Source organism: Lonchura striata, chromosome 11 (genome assembly GCF_050655825.1).
Source record: "Lonchura striata isolate lonStrDom1 chromosome 11, ASM5065582v1, whole genome shotgun sequence".
NCBI lineage: Eukaryota > Metazoa > Chordata > Aves > Passeriformes > Estrildidae > Lonchura > Lonchura striata.
The window spans coordinates 4,930,115-4,950,828 of record NC_140713.1 but is presented as its reverse complement, the minus strand read 5'-3'; positions in this window follow the sequence as shown (position 1 = coordinate 4,950,828).

The window sequence follows — 20,714 nt, the reverse complement described above, 5'->3', positions numbered from 1 at the left end:
CCTGCTCTTCATGCTTTGTCTTCTGTGCCGATTTTACTGCTTGCGGATGTTTTCCTCTACACTATTTGTGCAGTTGTACCCTAAATCTCTGGATGCCCAATTTGCAGTATATGTGTACAAACACACATGTGTATTCATTGATTGATTTATTTGTTAGCTGTGTTACATAAAAGGTTGGTTGCTTGGTATTGTTATTCTGATTGTCACTGTGTTACAAGAGCCTTTCTGACTCCCCATGGTTCGGTTGTTTTAGTTTTCTGAGGTCTAGGTTGGAGACAAACTAATATTACTGATATTTTAGTCTGGTTCTATTCTAGGGACTCATCATGCCTGTAGTCTGAAAATTTGGAAAAGTCTGCCTTTTGTTTCTTCCAGTTAATATTTTGTTACTTGTTACTTACTGGACAGAAAGAAAAAATGTTAGATCTGTTTTGTCTTGCTGTTCAGTTAGAATGCCCTTATTTCCTGTCTCTCTTAACCTTTCCGTGTTTTGCTCCACCCTCACTATGCCTAAAAGCATCCCTTCAGTATCTGGATTGTGCAGATTCTAAGTGGAATCAGTGAGATTTTTTTTCCAGTAATGCTTTGGAATTAAGCCCCCAGCCTTTTTCTTTTGCTTACATTACCTCCTTCCTTTAGGCAGAATTCTCTGCTCAAGAATCTTTAAAGTGTAATTAGGGTCAACTTGTGCCAAAGCTGTATTTGAACAATTAAATTGTGCACGCATACAGGTCTGTAGGTGCGTGTATATGAATAGAGACAGGGAGTTTGTAATGGTCTAGACCTACACACACCTACATTTACAAACACTGCAGAAATCCCACTGTTCCACGACTGGTTCCTAGTGCTTCCCTGTCACTGTAATTCAGTTGCATCATGTGCCATAATCTTTTCCTCCACAGAGTTTTAGGTCACCTGCATACTTGATCGAGGCACAATACAGCTCTTTCCAGTCTTCATAAATATTAATTATGTTAATTAAATATTAAATCAAATAGTAAATCATAATTAAAGGTAAAATATTAAACATTTACGGAAGGAGATCCAGTGTTGGTGACTCTGAGAGCACATATGCAGACATTTCCTTCTAGTTAATGTTGTGCCATTTATAATTGTTAGGTAATGGTCCAGCAGCCAATGATGTGTTTCAGACGGCTATCTTCATGTTCAAGTGACATCATTCTTTCTCCTTGAAAGAGATTTGTTGAGCTATATTGAAAGCACTGACAACATTTCTGCAGCAAATTTCTGGTTTGGAGAATGGTGATTGCAGCACACAAGACCTGAGAATTATTCTGCTCAAAGCTGAGCTTCCTCCGCAGTTCAAAGGCTGCTGGCCCTGGAACTTGGATTTGGAGTAGTTTAGAACATAGTGAAGGAATGTTGTATTGTAACCTAATCATCGCTGGGAAGGGGGAAACTCCCACCTGATTAAACTTTCTGTTCGTGGAATTTCATCCTACTTGTGGCACTGGAGTTGGTATTTTTATTGACAAACTGTCATGAATTTACATTTGAACATGTAAGTTATAGTAGGATGGGAAAAAGTCAGGTCAGTAATGCCCGTACTGTTTATTTTTTCTCTATTTATGCTGTTTGTTTTGAAGTGTTATAATTTTCACATATTTAACTGATTTTCAAATATTCAACAAACCTGTCAGATTATTTTCACTAAATCACCATTCTGAAGAAAAGTGTAAAGAATTCACATTGTTCCAGCATCAGAATCATAGTGTTTGACAAGATATCCTACCTCTTTTATGAGGAGACAGATCTCAAAAGAGGAATTTTTAAGGATCCTTCCTTATAAAATGTTTCAGCAACTGCATTAATTTGTCGTGTTCCTGTGAACAGGTATTGGGAAAAACCCCATAATTACACTTGTGTTCACCATTTGAATTGCAATTTTTATGCCTTAGGTGGCTGTTTCAGAACCTGTTTCCCAATAGTACATTGTAATCAGTTTAATGCATGTTAAAAACTCATTGTTTATTTGGGTACACTTATCAGCTGATGAAATTGCCGCTCATTGAAATTCAGTTGTGAAGTTAGCCATCTTCATCTGCAATCAAGCTGTACAAGCCTTGTTAAAATATTTTATTTATAGTAGAAATATCTGAGAAGAAATAAACATTAAAAAAAAAAATAAGTGGACAAGAGTGTTACAAAGTAGAAATTTTATGAACCTTGTGCCACACTTTTAAAAGTGATATTTTTGATATCTCCTTTTATGCTTGTTTTTCCAAACATATATGCTCCAAATTGGACCATTGAATATTTGTTTGTTCCTGTAACTTCTATTACATCTTATTGTTTTCCTTCAGTACACTGTTGCTCACTAAGAAATAGTCAAGTTCCCTTTTTAGAATCATTGCTGTATGCAAGTGAAGGAAGGTGGGGAAAAAAGCTTTAAAAATAAAAAAGTCTTGTTTAATGAAAGAGCTGCATGCTAATAACTGCTTGGTTAGGGATATAAATGTATTTTTATGTAAGATATATAGATATAGATAGCGATAAACCTACAGAAGCAGAACTACTGAAATACGAAGGGATCCTTTGCACCACAAGTTCTGCTGTATGCTCTAGAATTTCCTTGGGGTTTTACCCTCCATCTCATGAGCTGTTAGAGACAGCAGTAATAGGGGCACCAGGAGGTGCCTCCGGGGCTCTCGGGCTACGTGGATGGCTGATTTCAGGTGCTCTGGGCCTGCCTGGGGCAGAGCCAGGGCCAGGGGCCATGGCCAGGCTGTGCCGTTGGGTTCCGTGCTCAGCGGCATCACCGTTGGCAACCACGGAAGGGTCCCCGGGAGCTCCAGGGACAGCGGCCGGTACCGTTGGCTCTCACTGCGTCTCGAGGCAGCGGCGAGTGCAGCAGGCGAGAGGAAGGCTCTGCTGGACAAGGGTTGGGGCGGCAGGATCGGCAGCCATGGTGAGTTTTGGGGCAGGGGTGAGGGTGCAGGGGCCACCTTGGGCAGAGCAGGTGCCACCACGGGGCTGCAGGGATGTGGCCTGACCTTCCCCTTGAGCTCCCTCTCCCATGCATTCCCAGGGCCCTGCATGTCCTGCCCCTTAGCCCAGGAGCCATCTCCCTCCCAGCCCTGCTGAGCCCCTTCTGTCCCTCTTCCTGCAGACCATCGGTGGAACTCTCACCAAGATCGTGGTGATGCTGGGCGCCTTCTCGTTCCTGTGTAGGAGGGATGACCAGACCGTGAAGGTCACCGAGGAGCTCCTGCGCCAGCACGAGGAGCAGCGCAAGCAGGAGATGGCCATGCTGCAGGAGATGGGGAAGAGGATCCAGGAGGTGCCCGAGATCACCGAGGACAGCCTGTTTCTCTGGGCCATTGAGCAGTGGTGGTTCTGGCCCTCTGTGGAGATTCTCCTGGTGCTCTTTTCTGTCTACAGGTTGCCCAAGCAGGACAGCTCTGCCAACGACAGCTCAGCCTGCGGAGGAGCTCCAGCGGTGCCCACAAGGAAGAGAAGGATGACGAGGAGGAAGAGGATGCGTGCCGTAGCCGACTTCTTTGACAAGCTGGATCAAGTCAGCCTTCCAGATGCGTGTCTGGAGTCGAAGCACGGCAGAAGTCAGAGGAGGGTTTGGAAGGGATGGTCAACGCATCTTCCAAGCCCTTCCCACAAGCGATTTTGGGACAGAGTTGCAGCCAGGGAACACAGTAGTATTCATTCTTAGGCTGTGTGATTTTATGTTCCCAATACCAGATAGTATTTTAGATGGTTAAGAAGTTTTTACTTTAGCTATAGCGTATAAGAATAGTAATGCAATTGTTCATAATTAGGAAGTAGTTCTATTGAAGCAGCAAATGTAATGCTATATAAATATGCTTAGAGTACAATCTAAGGAATAGAGTAGTAATCATTGTTAGATTATATAGGTTACCTTTCCCAATCTAGATTGTATATTAGATGTTTAAGAGTTTTAATTTTATGTATAGTCTATAAGTGTATTATATAGAACATCTTACTAATATAGGAATATTAGTAAAATTGTTTAAAAATAGGACGTAGAATTTAGAGCTATTAAAGTAAAAAATGTAGCTAACTAAAATACCTAACTAAAAGTCCTATGATAGCCACTAAAAGTCTTGTTCATTGTAATGTCCCTAGTGCTTTACTCAATTAAACCTTTGTTTTGTTTCAATGTTTGCAAGTTGTAGTTTTTAAAGATGCTAGAATCTGTAAATAAATACATTTGCCTTGTTTCACAAGTGTCGTACTTGATGGAATTTTGTCCCGTACCCCAACGGTGTAAGACATTTTTATAGGAAACAAAGGAAGCAATACAATTTCTTCCTTGCACCGGCAGCTGGTTTATTGGAAGAGGTGTTCAGCAGTAGCACGCAGAGCCCGTTGTCACGGAGCCGCCCCTCACGCCGTGAAGGGATGCGCTCTCCAAGGGCCCGAGGCTGCGCTCTCCCACCTTTCCCTCGGGCCGGCAGAGCCGCGGCAGCACGAGGCGCGCACTTGTCCGGCTCCTGCCTGAGAGGGGCCGGCTCCGGGCACGTTTCCGACGGCAGCAGCGGCGGCAGCGGCCCGGGAAGCCGCGTTCCCTCAGGCCAGGTGTCGGAGGGTGCCTTTGCCGAGGCCTGCGGGCAGCACGGGCCCGGAGCTGGCTGGGGCCCGTCTGGGGAGAGCGTTTGAGGCCGCGCAGCCCGGCGGCTCCGGAACGGCCGCGCGGCAGCGGCGGAGGCGGCGCGGGGCGGGAGAGGCGGCGGAGGCCGCGCTGAGCCCGCGCCGGCACCGCCGCGGCTCCGGGCGGGCGGGGAGGCTCCCGGCGAGGGGCCGCAGCTCCCGGGCAGTGCCCGAGATTCCCACCTGCGGCCAGAGCTGCTCCACGAGCTCCCGCCCTGCCGGGCTTCTCTTCTGGGCAAAGGCTGAGCCCAGCGGGGTTTGGCCGCCGCTCCCCCTCTGCCTCCCCACAGGCGGGGCCATCGCGGGAGGGGCTTGGGCCGGGCTTGTTCTCCTGGATCCGGGCAGGCCGCCGCGTTCAGCAGCTTTGTACCTGCTGATTATCGCTATTTAATGCCTGCTGCTCTTTCCTTTCCTTTTTCTTTTTTTTTTTTTTTTTTTTTTTGTTTTTTTTTTTGTTTTTTGTTTTTTGTTATTTTTCCCTTGTGCCTACTCACATTCGCCTCTCCTTGTTGATGAAAAAAGATTGGATAAAATTAAAAGGGGAGCAAACCTCTTTTGGAGTGTCCGGCTCTTAAATTAAAGCAAGAGAGCAGATGAAATAATTTGTACTTTTCCCAAGTCCTGCAGTGAAGTCACAGAGTGCTAATATTGAAATGAATGTCTGCTTCTAGCACTAGAAACAGTTTTGGACTTGATACTATAAAATTGTGAGCAACTGCCCCCACAGTGCAATGAAGATGAATGTAAGGTTATAAATAAATATTACAGTATTCCTAGGTATTAATGCCAATCATGAGCAGGACTGTTGGATAAGAATCAGGTTGCACAAAAAGCATTTGCAGCTTCTGCTGCATTTTGGTTAGGACCATCTGCTGGTTTGGCTGGTGAGAAATGCAAATTGATGAATTTGGGTAGGAATTTTTCATAGCCTTTTTTCATGATGGGTAGAAGCTAGATCGTCACGTATAACGTTTGGGGAGGATTGGAGCAAACCTTTTCCACTTTGATGTCCTTTTTTCTCCCCTGTACTATATAATGCCCAACTTCTGCTTATCCTTTCTATGTTAAATGCATTATGTGCTTCTGAGCTATGTTTTATTTTTGGCTGTTGTGGTTTGACACAGAAAGAGAATTTTTTCCGGAAGGAAGAGGTCAATTTAGATATTGTCCAATTAGAGGTGGACACGCCTCTGAGAACACAGAGGGTTAAAAGCAGAATTCCCAGGGGAACTCGCTCTCTTTGGTTCCGGTCAGCGTGCAGTGTGGGCTCTCCCCTGCCCAGCAACGAGCTGGGCGGGGCAGGGGAAAGCCCCATGGCCTGATAAAGGTAAGGCCGAAGGGTGGAAGGACTGGAACCGGGCTGGCCCCTGCAGATGGAAGGGTGGAAGAAATCTGGGATGTCTCCATTCCCCCCCAGCGGGAAGACAGCGGCAGTTTGTCAGCAATTCCACCGCGAGGAAGGAGGAGCTGGGGTGGGGGGGAAGCTGCGAGGTGCCCAGTCGCGTGGGAGTTGCTGGATGTCTGGGCATCGAGCCGTCCTGGGAGTTTGGACTTTTAACCCTTCCTTGAGAAATGAAAGCTTTGTGAATTTTCCTTTCCCCTCCTCGAATTGAAAGAGAGGAAAGAGGGACACCTTGGACCCTGGGATGTTAGAAGGAGGAATTCTAGGTGGAAGGGGGACAAGGAGTGGCTTTGGCTGGACTTTTCCGTGTTAGCCACAACCTGAACCAATCTTCTCCTCCAAGAGGGACTGTGTTTTGGGAGGATGCCAGTGAGTCAAGAGACCTGCTTCAGCTGGGAAAAAAGACAAAATTGGAGTGAACAGAGAAAAGGTTAGGGGGTTTGTGGTGGCACCCCCTTGTCCTGGAAAGGAAAGCGAAGAGAAGAAGATCTCTGTTCTTGAGCCCTCGGCCCCAGGGGAAAATGGGGGGGACTGTGGTCCCAAACAATGAAAAACTGAACTGTTGTTTTCTCCCCTCTTGGCAGGGCATCCTTGAAAGGAAAAATCCTAAAAGCAGTCGGTCCATCCATGCATTTGGTGGTGAGAGCACTGTGCATGGAAAGGAGAAGGGTCACCATGGCAAACTTTTCTCCGGGCGGTGCCATGTGTGACATGGAAGCACAGGATGTGGAGCTGTGTTTCCTTGGGGGGTCTGTGGCACAGGAGAGACTCTGTTCCCTCGATGGACTGAGTATTGATTGTTTGGGGGGTGGAAACCTGATTGGGGTCGAGATTGTGTCTCACTGTGGTTTGTTGGAGTTGGGTGGTGGGGGGAGGAATGTTTTGCAAGGTTTTCATTTGATCTTTGTGTGGTTTTTCTTTCCTTCTTTAGTTTTCTCTTTTCTTTTGTAGTAGTAGTTTAATACAGTTTTTTTCTATTATTAAGCTTGGGCCTGCTTTGCTCTGTTCTAGACTCCACTTCACAGCATTCAAGGGAGGGATCACATTTTCATGGGGGCACTGGCATTGTGCCAGTGTCAAACCATGACATTGGAGAATAAGTTAAACAACACAGCACAAAACTCTTGCAGCTAACAGCTATGATTATATCCTTTCTTCATTAGGGGTGAGAGCCAATAATACGTAGCAGATGAGATTAATCCAATGGATTAACGGCCCGCACAAGGGAAAACAAGATACTAAGTATTCACCAAGTTCCTTTTATGGTTGTCAGACTGACCTTAAAAATGTTACCTGTCAAAATGAATGTGTCCTGAAGCATATGAAGATATTTTTTTGCACTTCCAGAGAGGGATTAACACACATTTTTGAGGAGCCTGAGAAACACCTTCAAGTGACCATAGATGGTAAATTAAGGTCCCATTCAGGGGCTATGAAGGAAGGCCTTCCTTCCGTGGATGCTTCCTTCCAGTGCCTGCTGCTTCTGAGCCAGCAGAAACCCCTTTTTGAGCAAAACACGCATTTGCTGCATATAACCTGTGTCCTCCTCTTCCTTTTACAGGGCATGCACTGAGCATGAGGACATCTGCTCCTGTTACCTTTCAACAAGGCAGAAATGTCACATTCTGTGAGTTTAACTCAGCTCAGGCTGGGGCTAAACATTATCTTGGCAACACAATGACCCGCTTCATAAAAGCAAGCTGAGAGACTTTCATAATATTGTAGCTAATGACATTTCATCTGACTGTTTCTGCATTTCATTTTTCAGTTACAGATGCAATTTTGTTTACTAGGGTGAGGGTAGGAGTCATCATTTTTAAACTAGGTTCATATTCCTGAAGAGCAGAGCTCTTACATGGTGCTGAACTAGTGATTTTGTTAATATTCCATTTCCAGAGTTTCTTGTTCTTGTTCAGGTTATGCTTTGGAGCACAACCTGAAAAAATCCTTATAAGTAGCTTTAAAAACCTTTAAGTACCAATGTAAACATGGTGAGAAACTCCCTGGGATTTTTTCCAGTTGTGAGAAAATATTATCTTTGGAGATAAATACAGGAAATTTTGCGATAGATTATATGCATGTGTGTGTGTCTCTACATTGCACCTTGCCTGTATCAGGGGGAAAGAGGCCGCAGTAAAGGGAGTGTTTATAGAGAGCCAATAAATAAGGGCAATTTCAAAGCAACGATTCATTACATTGATATCCAGCAATAATACAATACCATGAGCAATGGGTAGTCCTTAATTGCTGTCAGTCGTTAGCAACAGGTGTCCAGTGGAGGAGTTCTTAAGTTTCCCATAAAATGCCAGTGGAAGGATACCCATGGCCCAGTCCCATACAGGCTGCACTGATAGCCCTTGATGGTCCCACTTGCAGAAATCAGAGGTGAAAGCTCGTCAGCAAGAAAAGCTGGAAATGAAGGAGGATATTTTTGTTTTTTGCGGCCTGCGGTTTTTCGTCTGTCCTTAGTGGTTTCTTTTTCCCACAGCATCTTGTCACAGTTCTTTTCACTTCGTAGTCTTGGAATTCTGGTTTTTGCCAGGCATGCTTCTCCCTTACTCCGCAGGATCACTTTGGTTTGATGAGACACTTTCTGCATTTTCTGCAGGATAAATTTGGTTTTCCTGGACATCCTTCCTGCCTGCTCTTCATGCTTTGTCTTCTGTGCCAATTTTACTGCTTGCGGATGTTTTCCTCTACACTATTTGTGCAGTTGTACCCTAAATCTCTGGATGCCCAATTTGCAGTATATGTGTACAAACATACATTTGTATTCATTGATTGATTTATTTGTTAGCTGTGTTACATAAAAGGTTGGTTACTTGGTATTGTTATTCTGATTGTCACTGTGTTACAAGAGCCTTACTGACTCCCCATGGTTCGGTTGTTTTAGTTTTCTGAGGTCTAGGTTGGAGACAAACTAATATTACTGATATTTTAGTCTGGTTTTATTCTAGGGACTCATCATGCCTGTAAGTCTGAAACTTTGGAAAAGTCTGCCTTTTGTTTCTTCCAGTTAATATTTTGTTACTTGATACTTACTGGACAGAAAGAAAAAGATGTTAGATCTTTTTTGTCTTGCTGTTCAGTTAGAATGTCCTTATTTCCTGTCTCTCTTAACCTTTCCGTGTTTTGCTCCACCCTCACTATGCCTAAAAGCATCCCTTCAGTATCTGGATTGTGTAGATTCTAAGTGGAATCAGTGAGATTTTTTTTCCAGTAATGCTTTGGAATTAAGCCCCCAGCCTTTTTCTTTTGCTTACATTACCTCCTTCCTTTAGGCAGAATTCTCTGCTCAAGAATCTTTAAAGTGTAATTAGGGTCAACTTGTGCCAAAGCTGTATTTGAACAGTTAAATTGTGCACGCATACAGGTCTGTAGGTGCTTTGGAATTAAGCCCCCAGCCTTTTTCTTTTGCTTACATTACCTCCTTCCTTTAGGCAGAATTCTCTGCTCAAGAATCTTTAAAGTGTATTTAGGGTCAACTTGTGCCAAAGCTGTATTTGAACAGTTAAATTGTGCACGCATACAGGTCTGTAGGTGCGTGTATATGAATAGAGACAGGGAGTTTGTAATGGTCTAGACCTACACACACCTATATTTACAAACACTGCAGAAATCCCACTGTTCCATGACTGGTTCCTAGTGCTTCCCCGTCACTGTAATTCAGTTGCATCATGTGCCATAATCTTTTCCTCCACAGAGTTTTAGGTCACCTGCATACTTGATCGAGGCACAATACAGCTCTTTCCAGTCTTCATAAATATTAATTATGTTAATTAAATATTAAATCAAATAGTAAATCATAATTAAAGGTAAAATATTAAACATTTACGGAAGGAGATCCAGTGTTGGTGACTCTGAGAGCACATACGCAGACATTTCCTTCTAGTTAATGTTGTGCCATTTATAATTGTTAGGTAATGGTCCAGCAGCCAATGATGTGTTTCAGACGGCTATCTTCATGTTCAAGTGACATCATTCTTTCTCCTTAGAAGAGATTTGTTGAGCTATATTGAAAGCACTGACAACATTTCTGCAGCAAATTTCTGGTTTGGAGAACGATGATTGCAGCACACAAGACCTGAGAATTATTCTGCTCAAAGCTGAGCTTCCTCCGCAGTTCAAAGGCTGCTGGCCCTGGAACTTGGATTTGGAGTAGTTTAGAACATAGTGAAGGAATGTTGTATTGTAACCTAATCATCGCTGGGAAGGGGGAAACTCCCACCTGATTAAACTTTCTGTTCGTGGAATTTCATCCTACTTGTGGCACTGGAGTTGGTATTTTTATTGACAAACTGTCATGAATTTACATTTGAACATGTAAGTTATAGTAGGATGGGAAAAAGTCAGGTCAGTAATGCCCGTACTGTTTATTTTTTCTCTATTTATGCTGTTTGTTTTGAAGTGTTATAATTTTCACATATTTAACTGATTTTCAAATATTCAACAAACCTGTCAGATTATTTTCACTAAATCACCATTCTGAAGAAAAGTGTAAAGAATTCACATTGTTCCAGCATTAGAATCATAGTGTTTGACAAGATATCCTACCTCTTTTATGAGGAGACAGATCTCAAAAGAGGAATTTATAAGGATCCTTCCTTATAAAATGTTTCAGCAACTGCATTAATTTGTCGTGTTTCTGTGAACAGGTATTGGGAGCAACCCCATAATTACACTTGTGTTCACCATTTGAATCGCAATTTTTATGCCTTAGGTGGCTGTTTCAGAACCTGTTTCCCAATAGTACATTGTAATCAGTTTAATGCATGTTAAAATCTCATTGTTTATTTGGGTACACTTATCAGCTGATGAAATTGCCGCTCATTGAAATTCAGTTGTGAAGTTAGCCATCTTCATCTGCAATCAAGCTGTACAAGCCTTGTTAAAATATTTTATTTTTAGTAAAAATAGCTGAGAAGAAATAAACATTAAAAAAAAATATAAGTGGACAAGAGTGTTACAAAGTAGAAATTTTATGAACCTTGTGCCACACTTTTAAAAGTGATATTTTTGATATCTCCTTTTATGCTTGTTTTTCCAAACATATATGCTCCAAATTGGACCATTGAATATTTGTTTGTTCCTGTAACTTCTATTACATCTTATTGTTTTCCTTCAGTACACTGTTGCTCACTAAGAAATAGTCAAGTTCCCTTTTTAGAATCATTGCTGTATGCAAGTGAAGGAAGGTGGGGAAAAAAGCTTTAAAAATAAAAAAGTCTTGTTTAATGAAAGAGCTGCATGCTAATAACTGCTTGGTTAGGTATATAAATGTATTTTTATGTAAGATATATAGATATAGATAGCGATAAACCTACAGAAGCAGAACTACTGAAATACGAAGGGATCCTTTGCACCACAAGTTCTGCTGTATGCTCTAGAATTTCCTTGGGGTTTTACCCTCCATCTCATGAGCTGTTAGAGACAGCAGTAATAGGGGCACCAGGAGGTGCCTCCGGGGCTCTCGGGCTACGTGGATGGCTGATTTCAGGTGCTCTGGGCCTGCCTGGGGCAGAGCCAGGGCCAGGGGCCATGGCCAGGCTGTGCCGTTGGGTTCCGTGCTCAGCGGCATCACCGTTGGCAACCACGGAAGGGTCCCCGGGAGCTCCAGGGACAGCGGCCGGTACCGTTGGCTCTCACTGCGCCTCGAGGCAGCGGCGAGTGCAGCAGGCGAGAGGAAGGCTCTGCTGGACAAGGGTTGGGGCGGCAGGATCGGCAGCCATGGTGAGTTTTGGGGCAGGGGTGAGGGTGCAGGGGCCACCTTGGGCAGAGCAGGTGCCACCACGGGGCTGCAGGGATGTGGCCTGACCTTCCCCTTGAGCTCCCTCTCCCATGCATTCCCAGGGCCCTGCATGTCCTGCCCCTTAGCCCAGGAGCCATCTCCCTCCCAGCCCTGCTGAGCCCCTTCTGTCCCTCTTCCTCCAGACCATCGGTGGAACTCTCACCAAGATCGTGGTGATGCTGGGCGCCTTCTCGTTCCTGTGTAGGAGGGATGACCAGACCGTGAAGGTCACCGAGGAGCTCCTGCGCCAGCACGAGGAGCAGCGCAAGCAGGAGATGGCCATGCTGCAGGAGATGGGGAAGAGGATCCAGGAGGTGCCCGAGATCACCGAGGACAGCCTGTTTCTCTGGGCCATTGAGCAGTGGTGGTTCTGGCCCTCTGTGGAGATTCTCCTGGTGCTCTTTTCTGTCTACAGGTTGCCCAAGCAGGACAGGTCTGCCAACGACAGCTCAGCCTGCGGAGGAGCTCCAGCGGTGCCTGCAAGGAAGAGAAGGATGATGAGGAGGAAGAGGATGCGTGCCGTAGCCGACTTCTTTGACAAGCTGGATCAAGTCAGCCTTCCAGATGCGCGTATTGAGTCGAAGAACGGCAGAAGTCAGAGGAGGGTTTGGAAGGGATGGTCAACACATCTTCCAAGCCCTTCCCACAAGCGATTTTGGGACAGAGTTGCAGCCAGGGAACACAGTAGTATTCATTCTTAGGCTGTGTGATTTTATGTTCCCAATACCAGATTATATTTTAGACGGTTAAGAAGTTTTCATTTTAGGTATAGAGTATAAGAATAGTATTTCAATTGTTCATAAATAGGAAGTAGTGCTATTGAAACAGCAAATGTAATGCTATATAAGTACGCATAGAGTTCAATCTAAGGAATAGAGTAGTAATCATTGTTAGATTATATAGTTTACCTGTCCCAATCCGCATTGTATTTTAGATGTTTAAGAGTTTCCATTTTAAGTATAGACTGTAAGTGTATTATATAAAATATCTTACTAATATAGGAATATTAGTAAAATTGTTTATAAATAGGATGTAGAATGTGCTGTACTATCCACTAAAAGTCTTGTTCATTATAATGTCCCTAGTGCTTTACTCAATTAAACCTTTGTTTTGCTTTAATGTTTGCAAGTTGTAGTTTTTAAAGATGTTAGAATCTGTAAATAAATACATTTGCCTAGTTTCACAAGTGGCGTACTCTTTGGAATTTTGTCCTGTACCCCAGCAGTGTAAGACATTTTTATAGGAAACAAAGGAAGCAATACAATTTCTTCCTTGCACCGGCAGCTGGTTTATTGGAAGAGGTGTTCAGTAGTAGCACGCAGAGCCCGTTGTCACGGAGCCGCCCCTCACGCCGTGAAGGGATGCGCTCTCCAAGGGCCCGAGGCTGCGCTCTCCCACCTTTCCCTCGGGCCGGCAGAGCCGCGGCAGCACGAGGCGCGCACTTGTCCGGCTCCTGCCTGAGAGGGGCCGGCTCCGGGCACGTTTCCGACGGCAGCAGCGGCGGCAGCGGCCCGGGAAGCCGCGTTCCCTCAGGCCAGGTGTCGGAGGGTGCCTTTGCCGAGGCCTGCGGGCAGCACGGGCCCGGAGCTGGCTGGGGCCCGTCTGGGGAGAGCGTTTGAGGCCGCGCAGCCCGGCGGCTCCGGAACGGCCGCGCGGCAGCGGCGGAGGCGGCGCGGGGCGGGAGAGGCGGCGGAGGCCGCGCTGAGCCCGCGCCGGCACCGCCGCGGCTCCGGGCGGGCGGGGAGGCTCCCGGCGAGGGGCCGCAGCTCCCGGGCAGTGCCCGAGATTCCCACCTGCGGCCAGAGCTGCTCCACGAGCTCCCGCCCTGCCGGGCTTCTCTTCTGGGCAAAGGCTGAGCCCAGCGGGGTTTGGCCGCCGCTCCCCCTCTGCCTCCCCACAGGCGGGGCCATCGCGGGAGGGGCTGGGGCCGGGCTTGTTCTCCTGGATCCGGGCAGGCCGCCGCGTTCAGCAGCTTTGTACCTGCTGATTATCGTTATTTAATGCCTGCTGCTCTTTCCTTTCCTTTCCTTTTTCTTTTTTTTTTGTTTTTTGTTTTTTGTTATTTTTCCCTTGTGCCTACTCACATTCTCCTCTCCTTGTTGATGAAAAAAGATTGGATAAAATTAAAAGGGGAGCAAACCTCTTTTGGAGTGTCCGGCTCTTAAATTAAAGCAAGAGAGCAGATGAAATAATTTGTACTTTTCCCAAGTCCTGCAGTGAAGTCACAGAGTGCTAATATTGAAATGAATGTCTGCTTCTAGCACTAGAAACAGTTTTGGACTTGATACTATAAAATTGTGAGCAACTGTCCCCACAGTGCAATGAAGATGAATGTAAGGTTATAAATAAATATTACAGTATTCCTAGGTATTAACGCCAATCATGAGCAGGACTGTTGGATCAGAATCAGGTTGCACAAAAAGCATTTGCAGCTTCTGCTGGATTTTGGTTAGGACCATCTGCTGGTTTGGCTGGTGAGAAATGCAAATTGATGAATTTGGGTAGGAATTTTTCATAGCCTTTTTTCATGATGGGTAGAAGCTAGATCGTCATGTATAACGTTTGGGGAGGATTGGAGCAAACCTTTTCCACTTTGATGTCCTTTTTTCTCCCCTGTACTATATAATGCCCAACTTCTGCTTATCCTTTCTATGTTAAATGCATTATGTGCTTCTGAGCTATTTTTTATTTTTGGCTGTTGTGGTTTGACACGGAAAGAGAATTTTTTCCGGAAGGAAGAGGTCAATTTAGATATTGACCAATTAGAGGTGGACACGCCTCTGAGAACACAGAGGGTTAAAAGCAGAATTCCCAGGGGAACTCGCTCTCTTTGGTTCCGGTCAGCGTGCAGTGTGGGCTCTCCCCTGCCCAGCAACGAGCTGGGCGGGGCAGGGGAAAGCCCCATGGCCTGATAAAGGTAAGGCCGAAGGGTGGAAGGACTGGAACCGGGCTGGCCCCTGCAGATGGAAGGGTGGAAGAAATCTGGGATGTCTCCATTCCCCCCCAGCGGGAAGACAGCGGCAGTTTGTCAGCAATTCCACCGCGAGGAAGGAGGAGCGGGGTGGGGGGGGAAGCTGCAAGGTGCCCAGTCGCGTGGGAGTTGCTGGATGTCTGGGCATCGAGCCGTCCTGGGAGTTTGGACTTTTAACCCTTCCTTGAGAAATGAAAGCTTTGTGAATTTTCCTTTCCCCTCCTCGAATTGAAAGAGAGGAAAGAGGGACACCTTGGACCCTGGGATGTTAGAAGGAGGAATTCTAGGTGGAAGGGGGACAAGGAGTGGCTTTGGCTGGACTTTTCCGTGTTAGCCACAACCTGAACCAATCTTCTCCTCCAAGAGGGACTGTGTTTTGGGAGGATGCCAGTGAGTCAAGAGACCTGCTTCAGCTGGGAAAAAAGACAAAATTGGAGTGAACAGAGAAAAGGTTAGAGGGTTTGTGGTGGCACCCCCTTGTCCTGGAAAGGAAAGAGAAGAGAAGAAGATCTCTGTTCTTGAGCCCTCGGCCCCAGGGGAAAATGGGGGGGACTGTGGTCCCAAACAATGAAAAACTGAACTGTTGTTTTCTCCCCTCTTGGCAGGGCATCCTTGAAAGGAAAAATCCTAAAAACAGTCTGTCCATCCATGCATTTGGTGGTGAGAGCACTGTGCATGGAAAGGAGAAGGGTCACCATGGCAAACTTTTCTCCGGGCGGTGCCATGTGTGACATGGAAGCACAGGATGTGGAGCTGTGTTTCCTTGGGGGGTCTGTGGCACAGGAGAGACTCTGTTCCCTCGATGGACTGAGTATTGATTGTTTGGGGGGTGGAAACCTGATTGGGGTCGAGATTGTGTCTCACTGTGGTTTGTTGAAGTTGGGTGGTGGGGGGAGGAATGTTTTGCAAGGTTTTCATTTGATCTTTGTGTGGTTTTTCTTTCCTTTTTTAGTTTTCTCTTTTCTTTTGTAGTAGTAGTTTAATACAGTTTTTTTCTATTATTAAGCTTGGGCCTGATTTGCTCTGTTCTAGACTCCACTTCACAGCATTCAAGGGAGGGATCACATTTTCATGGGGGCACTGGCATTGTGCCAGTGTCAAACCATGACATTGGAGAATAAGTTAAACAACACAGCACAAAACTCTTGCAGCTAAAAGCTATGATTATATCCTTTCTTCATTAGGGGTGAGAGCCAATAATACGTAGCAGATGAGATTAATCCAATGGATTAACGGCCCGCACAAGGGAAAACAAGATACTAAGTATTCACCAAGTTCCTTTTATGGTTGTCAGACTGACCTTAAAAATGTTACCTGTCAAAATGAATGTGTCCTGAAGCATATGAAGATATTTTTTTACACTTCCAGAGAGGGATTAACACACATTTTTGAGGAGCCTGAGAAACACCTTCAAGTGACCATAGATGGTAAATTAAGGTCCCATTCAGGGGCTATGAAGGAAGGCCTTCCTTCCGTGGATGCTTCCTTCCAGTGCCTGCTGCTTCTGAGCCAGCAGAAACCCCTTTTTGAGCAAAACACGCATTTGCTGCATATAACCTGTGTCCTCCTCTTCCTTTTACAGGGCATGCACTGAGCATGAGGACATCTGCTCCTGTTACCTTTCAACAAGGCAGAAATGTCACATTCTGTGAGTTTAACTCAGCTCAGGCTGGGGCTAAACATTATCTTGGCAACACAATGACCCACTTCATAAAAGCAAGCTGAGACACTTTCATAATATTGTAGCTAATGACATCTCATCTGACTGTTTCTGCATTTCATTTTTCAGTTACAGATGCAATTTTGTTTACTAGGGTGAGGGTAGGAGTCATCATTTTTAAACTAGGTTCATATTTCTGAAGAGCAGAGCTCTTACATGGTGCTGAACTAGTGATTTTGTTAATATTCCATTTCCAGAGTTTCTTGTTCTTGTTCAGGTTATGCTTTGGAGCACAACCTGAAAAAATCCTTATAAGTAGCTTTAAAAACCTTTAAGTACCAATGTAAACATGGTGAGAAACTCCCTGGGATTTTTTCCAGTTGTTACAAAATGTTATCTTTGGAGATAAATACCGGAAATTTTCCGATAGAATATATGCATGTGTGTGTCTGTACATTGCACCTTGCCTGTATCAGGGGGAAAGAGACCGCAGTAAAGGGAGTGTTTATAGAGAGCCAATAAATAAGGGCAATTTCAAAGCAACGATTCATTACATTGATATCCAGCAATAATACAATACCATGAGCAATGGGTAGTCCTTAATTGCTGTCAGTCGTTAGCAACAGGTGTCCAGTGGAGGAGTTCTTAAGTTTCCCATAAAATGCCAGTGGAAGGATACCCATGGCCCAGTCCCATACAGGCTGCACTGATAGCCCTTGATGGTCCCACTTGCAGAAATCAGAGGTGAAAGCTCGTCAGCAAGAAAAGCTGGAAATGAAGGAGGATATTTTTGTTTTTTGCGGCCTGCAGTTTTTCGTCTGTCCTTAGTGGTTTCTTTTTCCCACAGCATCTTGTCACAGTTCTTTTCACTTTGTAGTCTTGGAATTCTGGTTTTTGCCAGGCATGCTTCTCCCTTACTCCGCAGGATCACTTTGGTTTGATGAGACACTTTCTGCATTTTCTGCAGGATAAATTTGGTTTTCCTGGACATCCTTCCTGCCTGCTCTTCATGCTTTGTCTTCTGTGCCGATTTTACTGCTTGCGGATGTTTTCCTCTACACTATTTGTGCAGTTGTACCCTAAATCTCTGGATGCCCAATTTGCAGTATATGTGTACAAACATACATGTGTATTCATTGATTGATTTATTTGTTAGCTGTGTTACATAAAAGGTCGGTTACTTGGTATTGTTATTCTGATTGTTACTGTGTTACAAGAGCCTTACTGACTCCCCATGGTTCGGTTGTTTTAGTTTTCTGAGGTCTAGGTTGGAGACAAACTAATATTACTGATATTTTAGTCTGGTTTTATTCTAGGGACTCATCATGCCTGTAAGTCTGAAACTTTGGAAAAGTCTGCTTTTTGTTTCTTCCAGTTAATATTTTGTTACTTGATACTTACTGGACAGAAAGAAAAAGTGTTAGATCTTTTTTGTCTTGCTGTTCAGTTAGAATGTCCTTATTTCCTGTCTCTCTTAACCTTTCAGTGTTTTGCTCCACCCTCACTATGCCTAAAAGCATCCCTTCAGTATCTGGATTGTGTAGATTCTAAGTGGAATCAGTGAGATTTTTTTTTCCAGTAATGCTTTGGAATTAAGCCCCCAGCCTTTTTCTTTTGCTTACATTACCTCCTTCCTTTAGGCAGAATTCTCTGCTCAAGAATCTTTAAAGTGTAATTAGGGTCAACTTGTGCCAAAGCTGTATTTGAACAGTTAAATTGTGCACGCATACAGGTCTGTAGGTGCTTTGGAATTAAGCCCCCAGCCTTTTTCTTTTGCTTACATTACCTCCTTCCTTTAGGCAGAATTCTCTGCTCAAGAATCTTTAAAGTGTAATTAGGGTCAACTTGTGCCAAAGCTGTATTTGAACAGTTAAATTGTGCACGCATACAGGTCTGTAGGTGCGTGTATATGAATAGAGACAGGGAGTTTGTAATGGTCTAGACCTACACACACCTATATTTACAAACACTGCAGAAATCCCACTGTTCCACGACTGGTTCCTAGTGCTTCCCCGTCACTGTAATTCAGTTGCATCACGTGCCATAATCTTTTCCTCCACAGAGTTTTAGGTCACCTGCATACTTGATCGAGGCACAATACAGCTCTTTCCAGTCTTCATAAATATTAATTATGTTAATTAAATATTAAATCAAATAGTAAATCATAATTAAAGGTAAAATATTAAACATTTACGGAAGGAGATCCAGTGTTGGTGACTCTGAGAGCACATACGCAGACATTTCCTTCTAGTTAATGTTGTGCCATTTATAATTGTTAGGTAATGGTCCAGCAGCCAATGATGTGTTTCAGACGGCTATCTTCATGTTCAAGTGACATCATTCTTTCTCCTTGAAAGAGATTTGTTGAGCTATATTGAAAGCACTGACAACATTTCTGCAGCAAATTTCTGGTTTGGAGAACGATGATTGCAGCACACAAGACCTGAGAATTATTCTGCTCAAAGCTGAGCTTCCTCCGCAGTTCAAAGGCTGCTGGCCCTGGAACTTGGATTTGGAGTAGTTTAGAACATAGTGAAGGAATGTTGTATTGTAACCTAATCATCGCTGGGAAGGGGGAAACTCCCACCTGATTAAACTTTCTGCTCGTGGAATTTCATCCTACTTGTGGCACTGGAGTTGGTATTTTTATTGACAAACTGTCATGAATTTACATTTGAACATGTAAGTTATAGTAGGATGGGAAAAAGTCAGGTCAGTAATGCCCGTACTGTTTATTTTTTCTCTATTTATGCTGTTTGTTTTGAAGTGTTATAATTTTCACATATTTAACTGATTTTCAAATATTCAACAAACCTGTCAGATTATTTTCACTAAATCACCATTCTGAAGAAAAGTGTAAAGAATTCACATTGTTCCAGCATTAGAATCATAGTGTTTGACAAGATATCCTACCTCTTTTATGAGGAGACAGATCTCAAAAGAAGAATTTATAAGGATCCTTCCTTATAAAATGTTTCAGCAACTGCATTAATTTGTCGTGTTTCTGTGAACAGGTATTGGATAAAACCCCATAATTACACTTGTGTTCACCATTTGAATCGCAATTTTTATGCCTTAGGTGGCTGTTTCAGAACCTGTTTCCCAATAGTACATTGTAATCAGTTTAATGCATGTTAAAATCTCATTGTTTATTTGGGTACACTTATCAGCTGATGAAATTGCCGCTCATTGAAATTCAGTTGTGAAGTTAGCCATCTTCATCTGCAATCAAGCTGTACAAGCCTTGTTAAAATATTTTATTTTTAGTAAAAATAGCTGAGAAGAAATAAACATTAAAAAAAAATATAAGTGGACAAGAGTGTTACAAAGTAGAAATTTTATGAACCTTGTGCCACACTTTTAAAAGTGATATTTTTGATATCTCCTTTTATGCTTGTTTTTCCAAACATATATGCTCCAAATTGGACCATTGAATATTTGTTTGTTCCTGTAACTTCTATTACATCTTATTGTTTTCCTTCAGTACACTGTTGCTCACTAAGAAATAGTCAAGTTCCCTTTTTAGAATCATTGCTGTATGCAAGTGAAGGAAGGTGGGGAAAAAAGCTTTAAAAATAAAAAAGTCTTGTTTAATGAAAGAGCTGCATGCTAATAACTGCTTGGTTAGGGATATAAATGTATTTTTATGTAAGATATATAGATATAGATAGCGATAAACCTACAGAAGCAGAACTACTGAAATACGAAGGGATCCTTTGCACCAGAAGTTCTGCTGTATGCTCTAGAATTTCCTTGGGGTTTTACCCTCCATCTCACGAGCTGTTAGAGACAGCAGTAATAGGGGCACCAGGAGGTGCCTCCGGGGCTCTCGGGCTACGTGGATGGCTGATTTCAGGTGCTCTGGGCCTGCCTGGGGCAGAGCCAGGGCCAGGGGCCATGGCCAGGCTGTGCCGTTGGGTTCCGTGCTCAGCGGCATCACCGTTGGCAACCACGGAAGGGTCCCCGGGAGCTCCAGGGACAGCGGCCGGTACCGTTGGCTCTCACTGCGTCTCGAGGCAGCGGCGAGTGCAGCAGGCGAGAGGAAGGCTCTGCTGGACAAGGGTTGGGGCGGCAGGATCGGCAGCCATGGTGAGTTTTGGGGCAGGGGTGAGGGTGCAGGGGCCACCTTGGGCAGAGCAGGTGCCACCACGGGGCTGCAGGGATGTGGCCTGACCTTCCCCTTGAGCTCCCTCTCCCATGCATTCCCAGGGCCCTGCATGTCCTGCCCCTTAGCCCAGGAGCCATC